We start from the raw sequence: 15,031 nt of genomic DNA, 5'->3' as shown, positions 1-15,031 counted from the left end.
CCTGGATGAAGATGAGGATGATGAGGATGTCAACGGATTTAGCACTTACCTGGTAGATGACGTCGGTGTACTTATCCTTCGTCAACATTGGAGTTTTTTTTCTTTTTTGATAAGAATGCTGACTTTTTATGGATAAGGTCAATAGGTTATTTGTTATAATGCTGTGGAAAAAAACAGAAAAGTCAAGTATACTATTAGTTCCACTGTTAAATCAGTAAATAGTTGTATTTTGTAGCTTTTTGATGAAAAATATAGTTTATAAACAAATATATGACAATTTTTTGTAAAAAAGTATTTTTTTAAACATTATTTTTAATAAAATGTACAAAATAACTATTGCGTATTAGTTTTTATTAATAGTAGTACTAGCAGTTGCAGTTTTATAATCCCACTGTCATACTATGTGTAAAAGTATTTATCTTATTTTAAAAATAGAACCTACCTTGCATCATTAGATAAAAAAAATAGTCAAAAATATTTATTATACCAACATTGGAATTTCTAAAATATTTTTTAAAATATAAAGTGTGAATTATTTTCACATTTGTACTACAAAAAAAAATACTACAACTATTTTTTATATATATATACACATATACCATACTATAAAGCATTCTTATTAAAACCCCATTTTTTTTAAATATAAATTTGTACTACTAAAAAAAATACTATACCTATTTTTATATATACATATACCATACTATAAAGCATTCTTATTAAAACCACATTTTTTAAAAATATAAATTTGTACTACTAAATAAAAATACTATACCTATTTTTTATATATACATATACCATACTATAAAGAATTCTTATTAAAACCCCATTTTTTTAAAATATAAATATGTACTCCTAAAAATATAACTATACCTATTTTCTATATATACACCAAACTATATATATATATACATGCTTATTAAATCCCAAATCCTTTTAAAATACCTAAACCATGACTAGCCATATATCTAAAACTTGGCCTAAAAATGTCAATTATTTGGCTACATCCCAACATGTCAATCACAGACTTCATAAAAACCGACCAATCAAAAATAAGCACAACGCTAAACCTGTGAATACCCAATACAGCAAAACAACACAATATAACAAATATTGTTACTACAATCTGCCTTTTGGACACATACAGCCATTATTCATTGAATGCCAGGGTGAGTGACACTGCGACCAATCATCAAAACAGTTTCTCTCGTGTTTGAGTGTCATTTGAGTGGCAGGCGCTCATTTTTAACATGCTTGCAAGGGCCCGCCTGCCGAGTCAAGGTGAGGAATTTGCTCTTAAACGTAATCTGGCGCATCCTGTTTTCTTTTTGGTTGCCCTCCTCTCAGGTCATCCGTTTCATTCCACACACACCGACACACACATGGATAGAGGGGAGGGTCTTAAAGCAAACCCACACTCTTCCTGCTATTGTTTCATCTCAGGGACCCTCACAAGGACTAATATCCACTCCACTAGGTGGTCCTTCTGTTGCCATGGAGACAAAAGCCTCTTTTTTGAATTGGTGGTAGAAAAAGGCTGAATATAAAGTCAGCTTTTTGGATGTAGAATCAGAGTGGTGGTGTCAAAAAGTCAGTGTAAAATTATCGTGAAATTAGAAAAAAATGTAAATTTTTGTTTAAAAAATGTAAAAAAAATAAATTTTAGCCCAATTTTTTTTACTATCACTTTTCTGGTTAAAAATCAACATTTAATGAGGTTTAACGTCATTAATTTTTCTCAACCACTTAATTAATAAAGTCTGCTCTTTCGATGTGGAATCAGAGACGTAGTGTCAAAAAAATCAGTCTAAAATTATCGTTAAATTAGAAAAATAATGTAAATTTTTGTTCAAAAATGTAAAAAAAAAATTAACAAATTTTTGCCCAAATTTTTTTCATTCTAACTTTTCTGTATAAAAATCAGCGTTTAATGAGGTTTAACATCATTAATTTTTCCAAACCACTCAATTTCGCAAGGGTTGCAGGGGGTGCTGGAGCTGATCCGAACTAACTACGGGCACCCCCTTGCCCTGAATCGTTGTCTACAGATGTGTGAGAAAAATACCCGGAGAAAACCCACACAAGCCTAGGGTGAGAACATACAAACTCCACACAAGAGACCTGGCATCGAACCCACGACCCCGGAACAGCGAGGCCGAGGCGCTAACCGCCCCCGGTTTTACTTCTTCTGGTAATTTTCCTGCTTTTTCTATGTGTTATTTTGCTATTGGGAATCAATGTTGAAGTTGTTTTGAAGCTGGCTTACTTTGTGACATGTGCGTTGTGTGGTAAGCAGGATGGCAAAGTTCCTTAAGGCTTTCTTTCAAGCAGCTTTGCTGGGAGAACAGCCAGCCAGCCAGCTAGACATCTGCTGCTCACTCTCAAACTATTCTATAGAAAGAAAGAAAGAAAAAAAGAAGGCAGAAAAATGACATTTAGTGTGGCCTTTTCAATGTTTGCTCGGATTTTGGTCTTATCACTGATTTTTTTTTAAATTTTGCATTAAAACACCATAGCTAGCTCACTTGAGACACTATTTGAGATTTTAATTTTTATTTTTTAAAGCTGTATATTGTATATAAATCTTTTTATGACTACTTATTTATGTGTACACTTTATAATGTAGCTTTAAATCTTCTTGTATTAGTCACCTTTGTACTTATGTATATGTTGACTACTACTACTACTGACTACTAATGTATTATTTTGACTACCACTTATGTATTATGTTAACTACTTACTACTTATGTATTATGTTGATTAGTACTTATGTATTAGGTTGATTAGTACTTATGTATTATGTTGATTACTACTTATGTATTATGTTGATTACTATTTATGTATTATGTTGATTACTACTTATGTATTATGTTGATTACTACGTACGTATGATGTTGATTACTACTTATGTATTATGTTGATTACTATTTATGTATTATGTTGATTACTACTTATGTATTATGTTGATTACTACTTATGTATTATGTTGATTACTACTTATGTATTATGTTGATTACTACTTATGTATTATGTTGATTACTATTTATGTATTATGTTGATTACTACTTATGTATTATGTTGATTAGTACTTATGTATTATGTTGATTACTACTTATGTTGATTATTACTTATGTTGATTATTACTTATATATTATGTTAACTACTTATGTATTATGTTAACTACTTATGTATTATGTTAACTACTTATGTATTATGTTGATTACTACTTATGTATTATGTTGATTAGTACTTATGTATTATGTTGATTAGTACTTATGTATTATGTTGATTAGTACTTATGTATTATGTTGATTAGTACTTATGTTGATTATTACTTATATATTATGTTAACTACTTATGTATTATGATAACTACTTATGTATTATGTTAACTACTTATGTATTATGATTTGTGCATATGATTTATTGATATATTAATGATTATTTATATATTATTTATTTACCTTTTGGTTGGTTGTTGTTATTGTGCACTTTGTAGTGAAACTTTAAATCTCATTAAATTTTAAAGTATTCTATTCATAGCTAGCTCACATAATGCTAACTGCTAACTACTTTACCCCATTTTTAAACCTATTTATTGTATATAAATCTTTTTATGACTACTTATTCATCATGTTGAAGCTTTAGATGTTATTGTACTTGTATAATAACAATAAAGGCATTATTACAAATCAATTTTAGCTCTTTCCTAAAAATGTCACTCATTGAAATGATGTTATTCCGGATTAAAACTATGCTTCAGATTATTGGTGCTTTCATAATAAACAACATTTGTGTGCAAATATTTGATTAGCGGCGGTATAATCTCAAGAGCGAGCTCGCTAAGAGGAAAGATTTAGTAGAAATGGCGCTTACATAAATACGCTGAAGAGAAAGGGAGCTATACAAGCCTTTTTCTATTTTTAATTTGGGTTAGCATTATCCTACTTTGGGATTAGGAATCATTTGCACACGCAGCTGAAGAGACATGTTTAACGAGGAATTGAAAAAATGGTTGCCATTGTTTCCATGTAATTTTTTCTCCATTTTTTGGGAGTCAGTTTATTGCAGTTTTTTAATATTTTTCATGAATTATGTATTTAAAACAATATTTTTTGATGTGTTACTGTTTAAATAATACTTATACTGGATTATTCAATGGCCACAAATTTCAAACTTTGATCCTATATGGATGTAATGAAATCTAATAAAAATAAATGAATGAAAAAAAATCATAATTCATGCAAAAAAAGTTATTCAATAATATATTTTTTCTTACTCTGACTAAATCAGCAGCACCACTCAGTGTTTAAATGCCTACATCACACATTAAAAAAATCTTTTCCCTTCATTTAACGATGGATATACTAATAATTTTCATTTTTCTACAGCAAAATACAATTTTATTTATTTTTTTGACAACGAGATTTTCTTATTAATTTGAGATATTCTACATTAAAATAAAGAAAAAAGTTGCAATTTTCCAATCCAGCCACTAAAAGGAGCTCTAACTTTTCGGTTTAAATCAAACAGATGAATAAAATTCTTGCTATTTTAAAATCCATCAATCAAAAATTTTAAATAGTCATTATTTATCTAAATTTTTTAAGTTATTTTTTATTTTTATGCAATTTTTTTGCTTGTATACTTTAGCTACAAGTGCTGTTACTAGTAAAAACAAAGTAATTGACGGAGGTATGCTAATCTGATAAACAGAAGACCCATTACACTTACCCAAAATAATTCAATAATTCATATTCAAAATTCCTCAACTGTCAAAACTGTTGCTCTCTTCGACAATCCATCGTTTCACCAAACAAAGATAATGTTGCCACCCCTAATTTAGATTCTCACTGACCTCAAGTCTCACAAATAATTCCATATTTTGTCAAAAAAATCCCCCAAAAATCAAAAATTAAAATGCAACAACTTCCAACTTTTTGTACCATGCCATCAAATGTTGACTACCACTTTTACCCAAGACGTCGCCAGCTTTTTATGCGCTCGTAAAAATGACTTGCAACGGCACTCTGGCAGAGAAAAAGTGGGTGGCGAAAATTTACAGCGAAATCTTTGCTTTTGTGCGCCAAGGGCCGCAAAACTGTCCATCAACGGCCGGCGTTTGAGATAAATGTAATAATTGGATTGAAATTCTTGTCCACTCTAAAGTGCTTCTTTTGTTTTATTCAAGTGAACTGTCATTTGCATCTCTTGCATTTGCATGTTGATGACATTGATGTTTATTCATATATGCGAGCCTAGATGTGAACAAAAAACTACCGTATTTTCACGACTATAAGGCGCACCGCATTATAAGGCGCACCCTCAATGAATGACATTTTTTCCGTATATAAGGCGCACTGTATTATAAGGCGCACTGTCTATTTTGGAGAAAATTTAAGACTTTTAAGTGTGCCTTATAGTGGTGAAAATACGGTAATTGCTATTGACTTCCAGGTATGAAGCACTCATTACTTTACAGTCACCTCTAGAGCCAGCCATTGTTGATGTTTTGGATTTTTTGGTATAAAATCTTGCAGTGGGGGAGGAGCTATATGATGAAATATGTTGTAAACTAAGATGGCATCTGCATATTTAACAGTATTGTTTCAGTTCAGGCGTTTTTGTTTTTTTTTAATATCCGACAGTGGTGGTTTTTCGTTTTTGGTTTTCTGTTTTTTTTTCCATATATGAGGCGCACTGGATTATAAGGCGCACTGTCTATTTTGGAGAAAATTGTGTGTTGTGCTGTGTGAACTCACTCAGGCCATTGGCGTCCAATCCATTTGAAGAGAGAGAGATGGACAAAACAGGTGATTGGGTCATTCCTGTAAAAATACAAAAAATATTTGTTAGGAGGCATATTATAATGATCAAGTAGAATATTTACATAATAACCCTCGATTATCGCGACTTCACATACCGCAAATTTACTTCTCAGCAATTTTTTTTGCTATTAGTATTATAAAAAAAATCCATAAAATGTCAAAAATACACCCTGAAACTCATAAGTGGAAGACACTCTTGCTATAAGGAATCAGCACTTACGAAATGTTATAAATATATCTTTGCAGTTCATAAAAACTGCAATATTTGAGGGATTACTGTACATTGTTCCTTCACTTTTCGAGCCCAATCATAGAACTCTCAACTAAAGATCAAAACCTAAAAAAAAGTTCCCATTTCGTCATAGTTGAAGCTATTTGTAGCTTACTTAGTCATTCAAACATCTGTAAAACCTCCAACAAAACCCAAAACTCAAATCAAAAGAGCTCATGTGGGTCAAGTCATAACGCTTAACGGAGCTTAAGACCAATCGTTGTGTGGTTGTGACTATAAAGATCCGAATTGCTACATATTAGCGATGTAGCATCCCTTGACCCACTTCTTCAAAGAACAAAAAGAAGACAGTTGTCTGACTGCAAAGTGTCCAAAAAAAAAAAAAAAATCAGAAGATGCTCCTATTGCTAGACACGAGCGAGATAATAATCAATATTTCATCCTCTGATTTTTGTGGAGACGCCATTTGAAAAGCGGATCATAAATCCAAGCCGCCATTGTTGTTGCTATCTTTGTCTGGCTCTAATTGGACGAGCGCCAACGGCAATGTATCGCTGTCTCCGCAGTCAACTCCCACAACCATTTAAGATATTAGCAGGTCAACAATGAGCGAGTTTCAATCATTAAGCGTTTACTTTGTTTTGTAATCACATTAGTTGTCAAATTATGATTTAGTTTATGATTTTATTTTACATTCATATATAGGGTAAAATTTTGAGGGACACATTTGATATCGAGTTATAGTATTAGCATTTTCTGTAGCATATTTTCATTAAAAAAATAAGAAGAAATATACAATAATAAGATGAAGTATCCATTTTGGAAATAAATGTTTTTTTTAAAATCAATTAAAGATAAGTCATTAGTAAAAATAATGATTCAAGTTAAAATGAATTTTAAAAAGGAAAAATAATTGTAATATATTGAAAAAAAATCCATTAAGTAAAAAAAATGATTCGAGGTAAAATAAATTAAAAAGGGTAAAATTAATTGTAATATATTGGAAAAAAATGCACTTAGCAAAAAATATATAAACGATTCAAAATAAAATAATTTAAAAAACAAACAAACTGTAATATACTGGGAAAAAATCCATTTTCTTGGATTAAGAAATAATTGTATATTTTTGCATGCATACATAAATTTGCCCCTATATTTCATTCAACAATGGTATACTTTTGTCATCACAGTGGCTAGTGAAAAAAAATCAGGTAATCCAATGCAAAAAACTAAATTTACAAAAAAAATCCAAGTTACGAAAAACTTCTAAGTCCCAAAATTCGTAAATAGAACCACCACTGTATCTCTACCCGCTCAACTAGTGGTGGGGGCTGGTGTCCTCGATGCACCCCATCCCGCATCCTCCTATTCCTCTTAGCCCCGCCCCCTTAGAAGACCAACTCCGCACGCACGCACACACACATGCACGCGCACACGCACGCAAGCAGGCATGCACAGACTTTTCTAATACACATGCACGCCATTGCTAAGCAGCTCGGCAAAGTCTCCCTCTCCATCTAACGGGACAAGTTTAAACCTCCAGGATAACTAGCGACTTCTGGGTGCTGCTCTCCCCGATTTGGAGCGCCTGTCCCCGGGCAGAGGTGAGTGACGACGGCCGGACATATCGAGCAAGACCCCGGGAAGGGATTTCCTTTCCGAAGAGGGGGCGGAAAAAAAAGAAAGAAGCATGCTTTACTAATCGGGATTCTTTTCTTTGCCCTATTTGTCTGATTTTTGGGGTAGTTTTGAGCTAGTTAGCCTACTTTTATCGGTTTCTGGAGATCCACCGAGGGATCGGGGGGACGTGGTCCGCGTCTTGGTTGCGGTAAAGCGGGGTTGTTGGACGATTAGCGGGGCGGCTTTCGACATCCTTCCCCGGTGTAAATGTTGCTGTAATAACACTGTTATGCACCAGACGTTAAATCTAAGCACTTTGGAAGTTTTAGTAAACGTTATTTAATGGTTTTAATAGTGTATTTGATTTTAGATCGTGTAACTTACTGCGGTTTAGGGTTGTCAAAAGTATCAACGAGTATTGATAGTACTTCAAGTGTTGTATATCCGGATACGATTGTCATTTGAATTTGCGCGACTGGAGGTGACTAGAAATGTGTTTTTATGGGGTTAAATTCATTTTAAACAGCTATTTTAGTCGTGATTTTTATTTATTTATGGTTAACTCATTAAGTGCCATTGATGGTGTAATCCAGAGATTGAATTACTTTCATGTTTAAGTATGTTTCTTTTATATATTGTCAATGGTATAACTATTTATTAAATAAGCATTGTTATGAATTAAAAATTATTCTAAAGGTGGAATTATTACATGCATTACATATTTATTAAACATTTAAAATTAGAATAGGAATAGGATACTACAAAAAAACTACTAATGAAAAAAGCATTGATGGCAAAAGAGCCACATGTGGCTCCCGAGCCATAGGTTCCATACCCATGATTTAGAGCAAGGGTGTCAGACTCGGGTTGGTTCGCGGGCCGCATTAACGTCAACTAAATTTTTTACAAAGTGATTTTTGAACTAAAAACAGAAAAAAATGAATTAAAAAATGACAATTATTGATTTAAAAGGGGGAAAATCAGGAAATGTAATATACATCTATACTCTTCATTTGAATTTGATCCTAAAACAGAAAGTCAGCACTCATCTTTTACTTTCCCGGGCCACACAAAATGATGTGACGGACCAAATTTGGCCCCAGAGCCACCACTTTGACACCCATTCAACCAGCTAGCCTAGCATGCATGTTTTTGGGTTGTGGGAGGAAACCAGAGAACCTAGAAAAACCCACACAAGACCAGGGAGAACATACAAATTCCCCTCAGCTCGAACCCTCGACCCCAGATCTGCGAGGCGGACACACCAACCACTACTCACCGTGCCACCATAACATTTTAGGGGTTTTTATCCATCTTTCTAAAAAGATGACATACTTTTTTCAGGATTGCGTGGCAGGCAGAATGAAATGCTGACTTGACTCATTGATTAGCGTAACTGAATGGACTTGTCCAAGTGAAAATGAGCCTTTTTGAATGAATAGACACAAACAAGCACTAATGGCGAGCAACATGGTCGGATGTGTTTGCCGCACTTTGTCATGGCGGAGAGACGACGGCCGCTGCTGCCCAGGCGACGGACGTCTTTTAAATGTTTGATGTGCCGAGTGGTCCCGAGCCAGCTGCTGTTACAGAGATGCTCTTGTCAACATTCATGCAAGTGTTTTTTTGTGTGTGTGTGCAAAATAGAACAAAACTGCTTGTCAACATGTCGGTTTTACATTTGGTTTAACCCAGGGGGTAGTGAACCTATGGCTCAGGAGCCACATGTGGGTGCATATGGCTGTCTGCTAACTTGTAAGCTAAAATGTAGCTTTAGTGCTGGTTTAATTAGTTTATTTTTCAATTGAGTCTTGTTTATGGATACTCTTTTTGATAAGCTTTGTTGTCAAAAAGAATTCAGACTTTTTCAACTAAAAAAGTGAAGTGTATTACAAAAAGTTGACATTTTCATGATTTTTTTACTTTGTTAAATTGTGATTGTGGCTGTCAAGAGTACCTTTTGAAAATAGGAGTTGATGATGTATATGACAGGTGTCAAAGTGGCGGTCCGCGGGCCAAATCTGGTCTGCCGCATCATTTTGTGTGGCCCGGGAAAGTAAATGATGAGTGCTGACTTACTGTTTTAGGATCAAATTAAAATGAATAGTATAGATGTATATTACATTTCCTGATTTCCCCCCTTTTAAATCAATAATTGTCATTTTTTAATATTTTTTGTGTGTTTTTAGTTCAAAAATAATTTTGTATAATCTAAAAATATATTTAAAAAAAGCTCAAATACGTAAACATTATTTTAGGTCTATAAAAAACGGAATATTTAGGGCTTTTAATCCAGTACTTTTTACTCCATTTATAAAAAAAATCTAAATATTCTATCAAAAAATCGTCTGTGAAAATCAAGTTGACATTAAATCTGCCCGCCAACCAACCCGAGTCTGACACCCTATTTTACATATACCACATCTGACCACACCAAGAGTGTCCGAATTTCCTCCAAAACATTTGACAAAAATCACTAAACTACAACTTTTACTCACTTGCCACAAACTATTTTGCAGCTAAAAAAACAAGTTAAAGTTAAAAAACAACCGCCCCTTGCGTTCCACTTTCTTCCTCCTTCCTACTTGAGAAACGCCATGTTTTTTTTTAAATTTCATTTCAGCTTATACGAACGGCATTTCATTTCGCGTTTTAAAAAGGTTAAAGCGCATGGCTGTGCATCAGCAAAAGCAAATTCCTATGAAGCGTCTTCCCCGCTCGGCTGCCTCCACAAGTACTTTTCGCCCCTAACTTGCATTTAATTATTCTACTGCGTCCCATTAAATATTGATGGGCGCCCAGGCGAATAAAAAAAAAAATCAAAAATCAAAGCAAAACATTTGCTTTAACTTCAACCACCCGCATTTAAACCACCATCCTGACTTTTGAAAATGTGCTCCTTGACTTTCCACCTACGAAGACGTCACCCTTAAACTGGCCCGACACGGCTTCGATTAATTACTGTATTTTCACGACTATAAGGCGCACCGCATTATAAGGCGCACCCTCAATGAATGACATTTTTCCATATATAAGGCCCACTGTATTATAAGGCGCACTGTATTATAAGGCGCACTGTATTATAAGGCACACTGTATTATAAGGCACACTGTATTATAAGGCGCACTGTATTATAAGGCGCACTGTATTATAAGGCGCACTGTATTATAAGGCGCACTGTATTATAAGGCGCACTGTATTATAAGGCGCACTGTATTATAAGGCGCACTGTATTATAAGGCGCACTGTATTATAAGGCGCACTGTCTATTTTGGAGAAAATTTAAGACTTTTAAGTGTGCCTTATAGTCGTAAAAATACGGTAATTGCTATTGATTTCCAGGTATGAAGCACTAACTACTTTACAGTCACCTCTAGAGCCAGCCATTGTTGATGTTTTGGATTTTTTTGTATAAAATCTTGCAGTGGGGGAGGAGCTATATGATGGAAGATGTTGTAAACTAAGATGGCATCTGCATATTTAACAGTATTGTTTCAGTACAGGCGTTTGTGTTTTTTTTTTAATATCCAACAGTGGTGGTTTTTGGTTTGTTCCATATATAAGGCGCACTGGATTATAAGGCGCACTGTCTATTTTGGAGAAAATGTAAGACTTTTAAGAGCGCCTTATAGTCATGAAAATACGGTACTTACTAAAAAGCGATTACGCTAGATCAGCGTGGTGATCGCTCCGCCATCGTCTGCTAATCTGGATTCTTGATAGAGCCGGATCGGGCGAATGTTGGGGGCAGCTATGGGGGTCCTTGAACTCCTTCACCCCATTTCCTCGCCATTTTTATCGCGCCGTTTGGCTCGAAATGGGAATAAGTCGTAGTAGACTTCAGGTTTGATTTGTTCCTGCGTGTGACAGAGAAAGAAATAGATGTGGCTTTTGGATTTGTGGCAAGCATAAAGTAATAAATCGGCTTTGAAATGACAGAGTGAGGTTAGAATTAGAGGCTTTCGGTTGCATGGTTACTTAGGTGATCAAGCCCCCCCTTGTTAACCCCCCGTGGTTAGGATTCACTGACCACTTGCTGAGAGGGTAAAAAAAAACCATCAGTTTAGGTATCAATAGACTTCTGTCTGAAAAGATGGAGTTAAAAGGATATTTTAAATCATTCAGATACAAAATAATGTGTGTATTTATATATATAAGTAAAATAAATGGGAAAAGGGGATGCTTGAGAGCATTTTTGGAAGAAAAAAAGTACAGTTTAGATCACTGGTGTCAAAGTGGCGGCCCGGGGGCCAAATCTGGCCCTCCGCATCATTTTGTGTGGCCCGGGAATGTAAATCATGCGTGCTGAATTTCAATTTTAGGATCAAATTAAAATGGAGTATAGATGTATATTAAATTTCCTGATTTTCCCCCTTTTAAATCAATAATTGTTATTTTTTAATCATTTTTTTCTGTTTTTAGTTCAAAAAACATTTTGTAAAATCTAAAAATATATTAACAAAATGTAAAATAAACTTAGTTTTAGATCTATAAAAAACTGAATATTCAGGGCTTTTAATCCAGTCATTTTAATCCATTTATTAAAAAAAAGTCAGTTAAAAACTTCAATGTAATTTTTGAGTATTTTTTTTTGTTTCCTCACTGTCTGTTAGAACTGCGGGAAGATTTTTTAAATTAACATAATACTGCAATTACTAACTATTATCGGTAGATTTAATTTATTAAGATGTATTTACCCAAAAATAAGGCGCAAAAATTAATGCCTAAGCTTCTGTTTTTAAAAAAATATTCTTCCTAAATACAAATATATACTAATAATCATATTTTCCTTCCATATTTACATCTGCCGAACCGATATGTAACTGATCCAGTAAAAAAATAAAATAAAAAACTAACATCCATTTGAATTACCAACTTAGTTACTGCAATAATGCTAAATAACAAAAATATATAAATATTCAGTCATGAAAACATTAGCATTCTATAGTTCCTCCAATTCAATTTTGCCCCCATGCAATATAGAGCAGCAAATAAAAGACATTTTCCAAGCTAAAAATGTCTTCCATTTCTGAAAAGACCTTTGTACCTTCTGTCCATGCACTTGGCGTGTCTTCTGGGCCTTTGTTGTATTTTTCAAGAGGCGAGCCAATCAAAAGCCAAGACGCTCTGCTAGAGGAAGTCATCTGAGGGTTTGTCCAGGAAGGTGTGCTGGGACTGACTGCGGGAGATTTTTTTTCCTCGCATTGTTGCGAAGGGAAGAAAAAAAGCTTGCAGACTGCCGTCTTCTCTTTACGTGAAATTCTGTTTGGGTCGCCTTGGCGACTGAGTTGTTGAACTTTTAAGACAAAGTGGTTGCCCAGGTCGTTAGCATCGCCATCCTGAAGAAGAGATTTCAACGGGGGAAAACAGTGACAGTGAATGAGGGGATGTTGGGATGGAGGTCTTTCATTTCATCATCGTAAAGAATTGAGGAACCGTGTGAAATTGATTGAATTTGCTGCTTCATTAAAGCCAAAAAAGAGGAGTGTGTTACGGTTAGAGTACTTTCTAGGCATTTGAATTTGGAGTATAACTAGATACTAAGTATAAGCTATCACTGAAGTCAAGTGAATACCCTGCTTTATACCCCAGATGGTTGTTTTATTGAGAAATAAAGTCAAGTACAGGTGTACTTTATAGCTGAAACAAACTGGTGTGCTATATGTTACTCTACGGGTGTCAAAGTGGCGGCCCGGGGGCCAAATCTGGTCCGCCGCATCATTTTGTGTGGCCCGGGGAAGTAAATCATGAGTGTCGACTTTTTGTTTTAGGGTCAAATTAAAATGAAGGGTATAGATGTATATTAGATTTCCAGATTTACCCCCTTTTAAATCAATATTTGTCATTTTTTAATAATTTTTCTGTGTTTTTAGTTCAAAAATAATTTTGTAAAATCTTAAAATATTAAAAAAAAAGCTAAAATAAACATTGTTTTAAATCTATAAAAAAACTGAATATTCAGGGCTTTTAATCCAGTTCTTTTAATCCAGTTCTAAAAAAATATATCTAAAAATTATATCTAAAATTGTCCATCCCACATAAAATCGACTTACACCCTTGCCCTATCAGAACTTTTTTGACAGACAGAGGCATAAACAATTCATATTTTCAAATATTATTCCTCTAGACCCAGAATTTAAGAGCAAAAATACATAAACATGCATTTTTTGGGTCATTTCACCCTTTTAAAAGTCCCAGAATTATTTTAACAACATTGTTACACTATTGCTAATCACCAAAAGTATACACACACATAACAGATTAATAAAAAAAAAAAAATATATATATATATATATAAAAATTAGCAAACCTAGAGATAGAGTACCAGAGTGCTTTTGGGACTCGGCTCTGTCACTATATTTTACACTCACAGGTGAGCCACATACGGCTCCTGAGCCATAGATTTGGGCCTCCATTACGGTGCAGTTTATGGTCCACTTTTCCTAATCATCATTGAACAAAAATACACTATGGAAATAGACTGTTGCACACCTGCATTTGTATTTAAATTTAAAAAAAAAGCCAAACTAGACCATTCCAATAGTGGTAGTTGTTGTTCCTGTGTATTACGCAATAATCTTGTCCAATTTCCACTCAGCACATGCTTTGCCCGTGGCTACAATTAGTCGCATCAGCGGAATATAATTCTTTGTGTGTGTGTGCCCTTTATTAGAGTTTTTCTCTATCCGTGTTTTCGTTGACAATGTGTAGTGTGAATGAGAATATGTATCGGCGGCTAGACATAAATTGCGATCCATATGTGGAATTAAAGATGTTATCTAGCTTAGATTAGAACAGATCCCATATTGGATGTAAATGCTGGATTTAAGGTCAGCTACTTGGAGATATTTTTTCATCAACTTTCTCTTTGCCGTTGAGTCATTTTTCATGTCTGCGTGCTCATTGGCCCACGGGCGATCATGTGATTGCTGTGCTTGGCGGTGCCTGGTTTGGGATAATCTGCACTTCAAGTACGTGTATGTCTGTTTTTGACGAGCGTTTTTGTTCTTTTGTCGAGTTGAAGTGTTTCACGCCGTGTTTTTTTGTTAAGGAACACACATATACACACACTGTCTTGCCCAAGAAGCCTTTTAAGGGTTTAAATATTCAGACAGAAACTGTCTCGTAACTCAATTAAGTAGATTCAATGTCTCAAGGACATTTTTGAAGACTTCTGAAAAACATTCATAAATATAGAGGCCTGATTTCTGACTGACTGGCTGCTGGGTTTTATAACCTAGTTTAATGGACTGCCTGGTTTAGTGTGATATATTTCACATTTTGCAGTCTATTTATCAGCTACAGTGTACCTCAATGCAGGCACACTCAAAAATAAGTTTCATCTAAGGTTACAC

General features: G+C 34.3%; 1 protein-coding gene and 1 long non-coding RNA gene across 2 annotated transcripts in view; one reads left to right on the top strand and one right to left on the bottom strand.

The window, feature by feature from the left end:
- Positions 1-50: 50 nt before the first annotated feature.
- LOC144203314 (uncharacterized) lies at positions 51-13,009 on the bottom strand. The gene is made up of 5 exons (XR_013327659.1): positions 12,724-13,009; positions 11,330-11,533; positions 5,759-5,824; positions 2,264-2,388; positions 51-161 (listed from the first exon to the last, which is right to left on the bottom strand). It is a non-coding gene; the product is annotated as an uncharacterized LOC144203314 (long non-coding RNA).
- ppp1r16b (protein phosphatase 1, regulatory subunit 16B) overlaps positions 7,493-15,031 on the top strand; it is a 43,109-nt gene continuing 35,570 nt past the window's right edge. Inside the window, exon 1 of the mRNA XM_077726707.1 lies at positions 7,493-7,660. The gene's annotated coding sequence lies outside the window, so the exon portion shown is untranslated. The remainder of the gene's footprint in view (positions 7,661-15,031) is intronic.

The sequence above is a fragment of the Stigmatopora nigra genome, chromosome 10, assembly GCF_051989575.1.
Source record: "Stigmatopora nigra isolate UIUO_SnigA chromosome 10, RoL_Snig_1.1, whole genome shotgun sequence".
NCBI lineage: Eukaryota > Metazoa > Chordata > Actinopteri > Syngnathiformes > Syngnathidae > Stigmatopora > Stigmatopora nigra.
The sequence above is the reverse complement of the archived record's forward strand: the minus strand, read 5'-3'. Positions and strand labels throughout refer to the sequence as shown.